Genomic DNA, 8,821 nt, shown 5'->3' on the forward strand with positions numbered 1-8,821 from the left:
TGATGGCACAAACCCCATCGTATTCAATTTGATATCCTCCACAGCACCTGCTATAGTATTTTAGACAAATAGGTTTGCTAAGTAAAAAGGAATACTCCTTTCTTAGTTGATAAATATAAATCCTTCGCTGTCTAGTCAATTCTGGCTCATATCAACTCTATAGAACAGAGTAGAACTACGCCATAGTATTTCCAAGGCTGTAATCTTTATGGAAGCAGACTTCCACATTTTTCTCCTGCAGAGTGGCTGGTAAGTTCAAACTGCCAACCTTTTGGTTAGCAGCTGGGCACTTTACCCACTGTGCCACGAGGGCTCTTTACTGCTAAATATAACAAGTATAAATCAAGTTAAAAATCCTCCTAGTGGCCAACCTTCTTCTGTAAGGTCTCCCTTCCATCTTTTCCCATCATACAAACCACATAGTTATCCACCAACTACCACTTTTACTTGCTGACCCATTGAACCCACAGAAGTTTCTACAACCAAGTATATCACCTCTCTTTACTGGAATCATGAAAGATCTAGTTAGAGCTGCCAACCACTACTAATGACCCTTTACCTACTCTTCCTTTCCACAAAGCAGGCACAATAATACCCCACCCAATCAGGAATCACTGGTGGTTCAAACCCACCAGCCACTCCTCGGAAGGAAGGTTGGGCAATCTACTTCCATAGCAATACCGCCTCAGAAACCAAAGGAGGGGTTGCTATGAGTCGGATCCGACTAGAAGGCAGTGAGAGTTTGGTTTGGAACCAGGAATCAGAAGGAAAAAACGCCCCTCCCCTAGCAAAATAGATTCCTCTCGGCCTAGCTGCTGTCAGTACAGACTGCTCCTAAGAACTACCGCAGCATATTAACTGATCACTTATACCCATTTACAAATCACAATGCAAGAAGTTTAGAAATTAGAGAGCCAAGTCGGAAAGGAAGCAGAGAGGCACTTCTATAAGCAAATAAATCCACAAACTTAAAAAGGAGAACTGACAGCTAGGAAAAAGCCACATTTTAAAAAGTACCCCTAAGAATTTTTTTTTTCCAAAAAATAGCAGCCTGAGGCAGTGTAGCAAGGGTATTAAAAGCTCCTACACATTCAGAATGGCCCAAGAGCATCACTAAATTATAGCCCAGGGCAATGGCTGATGTTCCTAAAGATATGCCTAAGGCATTAAGAAGTTTCTTATACTTTTGTCTTATTTTCTTATTTAAACTCAAATAACTTACATCATAATTTTGAGAATTTTCTCACCCAGAATCATTAAAATTAACATTTTGGTTCCAAAAGGAGGACGGTCAGATATCTGAAAATTCACTATCTCAAATAAATCAATCCAGTAAGTCCTCACAGCGCTGAGGTTTCAGTATTCAAACCTCTTCCCGCCGATCAAACCAAGCCTTCCCAACAGGACCCACACTGCCTTTGACAATCAGAACCTTACAGAAGAACAAGATATGGGAAAATGCTACATTTAAATATTATATTTTATTCTTCCTCAGAACTGACAGGAAACCTATCAGACTGGGAAACATTTTTCAATTTATTAATTAATAGCCAGTGTCAGTGAGAGCGTAATTTGGAACATCATTTTGGAGGAGAATTTGGCAATACTTATCAAACTTAAAATATATAGACCTTTTGCCCCAAAACGTCATTGCTAAAAAAGGTACTGTTTGGGGTATATTCACAAAAACATATCAAAATATAAATTTAGAGATGTCCATTTTACCAGGTGTTTGTACAAGCACAAAAGTAGAAACAATCTGAATGGACATCAACAGGGGATGAGTGAAATCATGGTCAGTAGAGTCACACAGGGGAGCTCTGGTGGCATAGTGCCTAAGGCATGTGACTGCTAACCTCTAGAAGGCTGGCGGTTCAAACCCACCAGCCACTCCTTGGAAGGAAAGTTGGGCAATCTACTTCCATAGTGAAACCGCCTCGGAAACCCAAGGAGGGGTCACTATGAGTTGGATCTGACTCCACAGCAGTGGGTTTGGTTTTCTTTTTTTTCAGAGTCACATAGTGGGATACTACACAACCACGATTTTAATGAGCCAGAGTTGTTTATGTTCATGTGAAAAGGTCATTGAGATTTATTAGGAGAAAAAGGCAAGATGTAAAACAAAACACACAGTCGGATCCCACCTGTGCTGTGCTTTTGCTGCTATGTGCATCCTGGAAGGTTATAGAAGAGTCAATAGCAGCTATCCTCAGGGAGTGGTGCAAACAGTTTGCTCTAGCTACTAACCTAAAGGTTGGCAGTTCAAACCCAACCAATGGCTCCACAGAAGAAAGGCCTGTCAATCTGCTTCTGTAAAGAACACAGCCATGCAAATCCTACAGAGCAGTTCTACTCTGTAATACTGGGGTTGCCATAAGTGAGAACTGACTCCACGGCAATGGTTCTTTGTTTGTTTATTTGTTTAATCCTTGGGGAGAGGGACTAGGGGTAAGTGGATAAAGGGATCTACACTTTGGGCAAAGGGACCAGGAGCTGATAGACCAGAGAGAAAAATATACAAGTACACACAATATTTCTTAACTTCCAGAACGGTCTGGTCTACAAGGCCTCCTCTCAGGGTTGCTTCCATCTTTCAATGGAAGATGTTCCTTTCCAGCAATAGTACTGTCTTAGGCTGGGTTCTCTGTTGTTGTTGTTAGGTGCCATCAAGTTGGTTCTGATTCATAGCAACCCTATGCACCATCCTCACAAACCTGAATTCTCTAGAGGAGCAAAATCAGTGAAATATAATATAAATAAAGGTATGTGTCACTTAATGGCCATAATATGTTCTGTGACAGAGGGTGTTCGATGATTTAGATGTTGTGTGAACACCGTATTAAAACCTTATGGGATCCTGCTTTCAGTCACCCTCTCACCACTGCTGCCACTGTTGTTACTACTAGACCTGTTGGCCACAGCAGCAGCGGTGGTGGCAGCAGCAGAGGGAGAGGAAGTGAGCAGGGATGGAGTGGAGTGAGCCCAGCACTGTCCACTGTTCTGCCCACCTGAGCAGCAGGAGCAGCCCCTGCTGCATGCCTGCCCTCTAGACAAAGCCAAGAGCCTGTACCCAGAGCCACGGCCTCTGCCTCACCTGCTTGTATCCCACCTGTGCTGCAAGAGTCTGGGTTTGGGGTCTTTAAAACCATTATGGGGGGAAAAAAATAAACAAGAGAGCAGTTTTCACATTAAAAAAAAAAAAAAAAAAAACTTATGGGACTACAAACAGTCGTTATCCACACAGACATTAAGTGATGCATACCTGTATATATATATATATATAGATTTATCCAGGAAATGGCTCACGCAGTTGTGAAGACTAGCAAGACCCAAATCCATGAGTCAAGTATCAGGCTGGAGGCTTCATCTGACTCACATGGTTGCAGGGGCTGATGAACCTAAAATTGGCAGGTCATATGGCAGGCTGCTGGCTCATGAGACTGCAGTAACTGAAGAATCCCAAAATTTGCAGGTCAGATAGCAGGATGCTGGCTCACTTCCCAAGAACTGGAGATCAGAGGATGACCAGTCAGATGCAGGATCAAGGGAGAATTCCTTGATCAGAGGCAATGCTGTGTGATGATGGTTAAGGCATTCTATAAATCCAGAGATGGTAGTTTTGGCAGAAGCATTACAAAAAAGAAAGGCAAATCCATATTCAGAGTAAGTGTCTACCCCAGTAAAAAACAAAATGCTGCCCTTTCCATGACAGAAGTGGTCCAATGAAATCAACCTGTCACCAGGTTTCTGATCGATTATCCTGAGGAATGGTGCCATATTAGGGACTCAGTATTGGTCTCTGCTGCTGGCAGATTGGGCACTCAGCAGTGGCTGTAGTGAGGTTGACCTTGATGAGTGGAAATCTATGTTGCTGAGTCCATGCATAACCTCCATCCTAGCCACCATCATCATTTTGTTCATGAACTCATTGGACAGTGACAAGAATGGCTGGGGAAAGAGGAGGACTGGTTTCCATAGAATGTATCATCCCATCCACTTGATTGTTAAAATTCTCTTCTGCTGAGGTCACCCTTTGGTGAGCATTAACATGAGACACAAATATCTTCACTTCTTTGGCCCATTCAGAAAGGGCTATCCATATACCTCTTTCCCATACCTCCTTGTCATCAATTTCCCAATCATGTTCCTTCCAAGTCCCTGGCTACCCAGCCAAAACATTGCACATAGGCTTGGAATCAGTATCAAAAACCAAACAAACAAACTCACTGCCGTTGAGCCAGTTCTGACTCACAAAGACCCCTCCTTGGGTTGAGGCAGTATCTCTATGGAATTAGACTGCCCAGTCTTCCTTCAGAGGAGTGGCTGGTGGGTGTGAACCACCAGCCTTCTGGTTAGCAGTCAAATGTGTTAGGCACTATGCCATCAGAATACATTTGGCCAACCATGTCTACTTCCAAGTAAAATGAACAACCAGGGACACTGCTTGAAATTCTACCCACTGGGATAGTTAATCTTCACCACTGCCCTTCAGGGAGGTCCCAGAAAGGGGCTGCAGTGCTGCTGCTGTCCACTTCTGAATGGTACCTAAATATTGTCCAGAATGATCTGTAAGCTGGGCACGAGTTTCCTCTTCCTCAGTTAACTGATCATAATGAACTCCCTGTGAGGCCAAAGGCACAGACTGGGCGAGGGAAGGTCATGTGACAGGAGTGGTGATCATGGGCATTTGGCTACTTCATCATGTAACTTACTTGTACCTTCAGTAAGGCTGATCGAGTCCTATGTCTTATATACCATTTCCATGTGATGATGGAGTGCTACTATGCATGTCCAGCTTTATGACTCTGTGGGTCACACAACAGCCAGTTCATGATGGGCAGCTCAGGCCCATGGTGATTGGGTAGCCCATGGTTAAGCATTCAGCCCCTACTAAGGCCCAGTAATAAGCCAAAAGCTATTTCTCAAAAGGAAAGCAGTTATCTGCCGAGGATGGTAAAGCTTTGTTCCAAAACTAAAAGTCTGTGCTGTGGTTCACCAACAGGGGCCTGCCAAAGGTTCCAAGCAGCATCTCAATCTGCCACTGACACTTCAAGTACCATTAGATCAGTCGGATCATATGGCCCAAGTGACAGAGTGGCTTGCACAGCAGACTGAACCTGTTGCAGAGCCTTCTTTTATTCTGGGTCCCACTCAAAACTAGCAGCTTTTTGAGTCATTTGATAAATAAATAGGCCAGAGTGCTACATTCAAATGAGGGATATGTTGCCTCCAAAATCCAGAGGCCCACAAAGCAGTATGTCTCCTTTTTAGTTGTACAAGGGATAAGATGCAATAACTTATCCTTCACCTTATAAGGTATATCTTGACATACCCCATACTACTGGACTCTTAGAAATTTCACTGAAATGGAAAGCACCTGAATTTTTGTTGGTTAATTTCCTACCCTCTACCATGCAAATAGGAGCTCTGGTAATGTAGTGCCTAAGGCACTTGACTGCTAACCAGAAGCCTGGTGGTTCACACCCACCAGCTACTCCTTGGAAGGTTGAGCAATCTACTTCCGTAGTGATACTGCCTTGGAAACCCAAGGAGGGGTCGCTATGAGTTGGGTCCAACTTGATGGCACTTAACAACAAGAACAATAGCATGCAAACGTCTTAGTAATAAGTCTAGAGTCATTGATATGTCTTCCTTACTAGGTCAGCATAATGTCATCAGTGTAATGACAGTGTAATGAACCAGTGTGACGTTTTGTGGAAGGGAAAGGCAATCAAGGTCCCTGCTGACTAAATTATGACATAGGGCTAAAGAGACAATATACCACTGAAGTAGGAAAATGTAGATGTATTGCTGGCCTTCCCAGATGAAGGCAAACTGCTTCTGGTGATGCTTCAAAACCAGAATTGAGAAAAAGACATTGGCGAGATCAATAGCCACATTCCAAGTACCAGGAGATGTATTAATTTGCTTATGAAATGAAACTACATCTGGAACAGCAGCTCCAATTGGAATCACCACTTGGTTAAGTGTACAATAACCCACTGTCATTCCCCAAGATCCATTTGTTTTTCGACAGGCCAAATAGGTGAACCAAATGGGGAGGTGGTGGGAATTACCACCCCTGCACCCTTGAAGTCCTTGATCATCACCATAATTTCTTCAATCCCTTCAGGAATGTGGCATTGCTTTTGGTTTACTATTTTCCTAGGAGGGGTAGTTCTAATGGCTTCCACTTGGCCTTTCCCTACCATGTCAGGGATCCAGTGTGGGGTTCTGCCACTTGCTGAGTATGTCTATCCCAATTATATATTCTAGAACTGAGGAAATCACTACAGGATGGGTTCAGGGACCCACTGGACTCACTGTAAGACAGACTTGAACTAAGACTCCATTAATAACCTGACCTCCATATGACCTCAGTCTGACATTTTGGGTCTTCTGGAATTAGTATCAGTTCAACAACAAATCCAGTAATCCCCAAAGTCTGATTATTTCCCTTTCCCCAGTGAACAGTCACTCTTGTATAAGGCTGTTAATCCCTTTGGGGAAGACTGGGAGAAAGATTAACAATATAAATTTTTGGCAATATAGTAGGGTCCTTTCTCAAGGGTGCCCAGCCTCCCATTCATTCAACAGGATGCAGGCCTATAAACTGGTTCAAGTCTGGGAATTTTGGTTGAGGGGCCATTTCTGGCAATTCAAGTTAGACTGCCATTCACTTGGACCTAGAATTCTTGTACTTGTATACATCAAGTAAATATTTAGCAGATTTCCCATCTATTTCACTCCTAGGGATACCACATTGAAGCAGGCAATGCCTTAAGTCCACATGAGTCAGACTATTCTGATTACTGCTTTTACTCTTGCTATCCATTATGATAACCGCACCTACCTTGTATTTGGTGATTAAATGCTGCCACTTGGCCCCTACCCCTACAGGATTCAATCAACCCAATTGTAGTTAGGTGTCTTGATTAATTTAGGGTCATTCTCATTGTCAAATCTGACTTACATAAAATAGCAATAACAGCAGTCTTCAAAGATGCTGGGGCTCCCTTCACAAATCTGCTCGTCACTGTTGTGGTGAAAGGTGTGTTTTCTGGGTACTCCTCATGTGGGTCTGTGGATCCAACCTGATAAATCCACTCTAACATTCTAATTTCCCTAAGCCTTTGGATACCTTCTTCTACAGTATACCAAGCAGGTCTGGTACTTCCAACTTGATTTAATGTAGTCCATGCTTCAGCAAATCAAACCCAATGAGGTATTTTTCTAACCTCTTGAGTTAAAACACTAAATGAAGAATCTGTGCTTAGTGGGCCCATATCATTAAACTCAGCCTGATTCAACTTTATGTTCCTTACACACACCCTTAATAGCCATTCCTACATCTATTCTCCAGGTTTCTGTTTGTACATATTAGAAAAGTCAAGCAGTTCTTTTGGAGGGCAGTATACCTGCTCCTGGGTCACACTTTGTACTTCACCTTTTGAGACTTGTTGGGACTTAAGTCTAGAAGTCTAGTCTAGTTATAGGTCTGAAAAAAAAAACTAAACTCACTGCCATCAAGTGGGATCCGACTCATAGCAACCCTTCCTTGGGTTTCCGAGTCTGTATCACTATGGAAGTAGATTGCCCAATCTTCCCTCCAAGGAGTGGCTGGTGAGTTTGAACCACCAGCCTTCTGGTTAGTAGTCAAATACCTTAGGCACTATGCCACCAGAGCTCCTGGTTATAGGTCTAGAAGTAAAAATAAGTTGTGGGAGTAAGTCTTAGGAACATTCAGCAATGTCTTATAAGGTACCTGCTCCAAGTGTCATCTCAGACAGACTCTTCAGGCACAGCTGGGTTAATGTCATCAAATAGGAGTGGAAAGGATAATGGTTTTCCCAGGGAGGGTGGCTTAATAGACAAAGAATAATCTCTTCACAAGGGAGCAGTGGTGCTGTTGGCAGGAGTGATTCAAGGGAATTTAGAGCTCCAATGCCTCCATCTTCCTGATTGTCTGTCCATACGTCCCCATCCCAAGTTTGAGGATCCCATTTCTTCCCAATCAATGCCCTCAACTTTAACTTCAGACATCACTTGAGGTTGGGAATTTAACTGACGTTGTAGTTCAGCCACTCTTACAATAAGACTTGGTTTTTAGCAATATCAGCTCTGTTACTACAAGAAATAGGCTTTCTTTCAGGACACAAGTGGCAACTTTCAGGTCTTTTCTGTAGTAAGATCCTATTTAGCCAAACTTAAGAACCAATTCAGAAAACTCATCCTTAAGATTTTCTTCCTCTGGAGCCACTCTCAGTACCAAATGTCTTAGGCTAGGTTCTCTAGAAGAGTAAAACCAGTGAAGTGTATATATAGATAGATAGATTTATGTCAAGGAAATGGCTCATGCAATTGTAGAGGCTGGCAAGTCCCAAATCCGTGGGTCAAGAATCAGTCTGGAGGCTTTCCCTGACTCAGGTGATTGCAGGGGAGGACAAACCCAAAACTGGCAGGGTCAAATGCAGGTTGCTGGCTCATGTCCCAAGAAACTTCCATGCTCTGCACCCCTGGGTCATCCTGAGGACCACCTCTCCCAGAAAAGAAGCTCTTAGAGTCTACCACTCTCGGAAGCACAATCATCAACACCTGGGCAGGGACTATCCCAACTTCTCCAATTCAACAGTTATTGGTCACATACAACGCTGATACAAGGAAGATGCTAGTAACAGAAAAAGAAATCAAACATTGTCCTTGTCCTCCAGAATGCAAAAGCCATTATCACCATCCACAATACAAACCCCCACATTCCCCTAGCTGGACCCAGGGATTGTTTTCATTAAGGTACCTCAAAAAAAAAAAAAAAAAAAAAAAA

Source organism: Orycteropus afer, unplaced genomic scaffold, assembly GCF_000298275.1.
Source record: "Orycteropus afer afer isolate SDZICR_OR568_19922 unplaced genomic scaffold, OryAfe1.0 scaffold00272, whole genome shotgun sequence".
Classification (NCBI taxonomy): Eukaryota; Metazoa; Chordata; class Mammalia; order Tubulidentata; family Orycteropodidae; genus Orycteropus; species Orycteropus afer.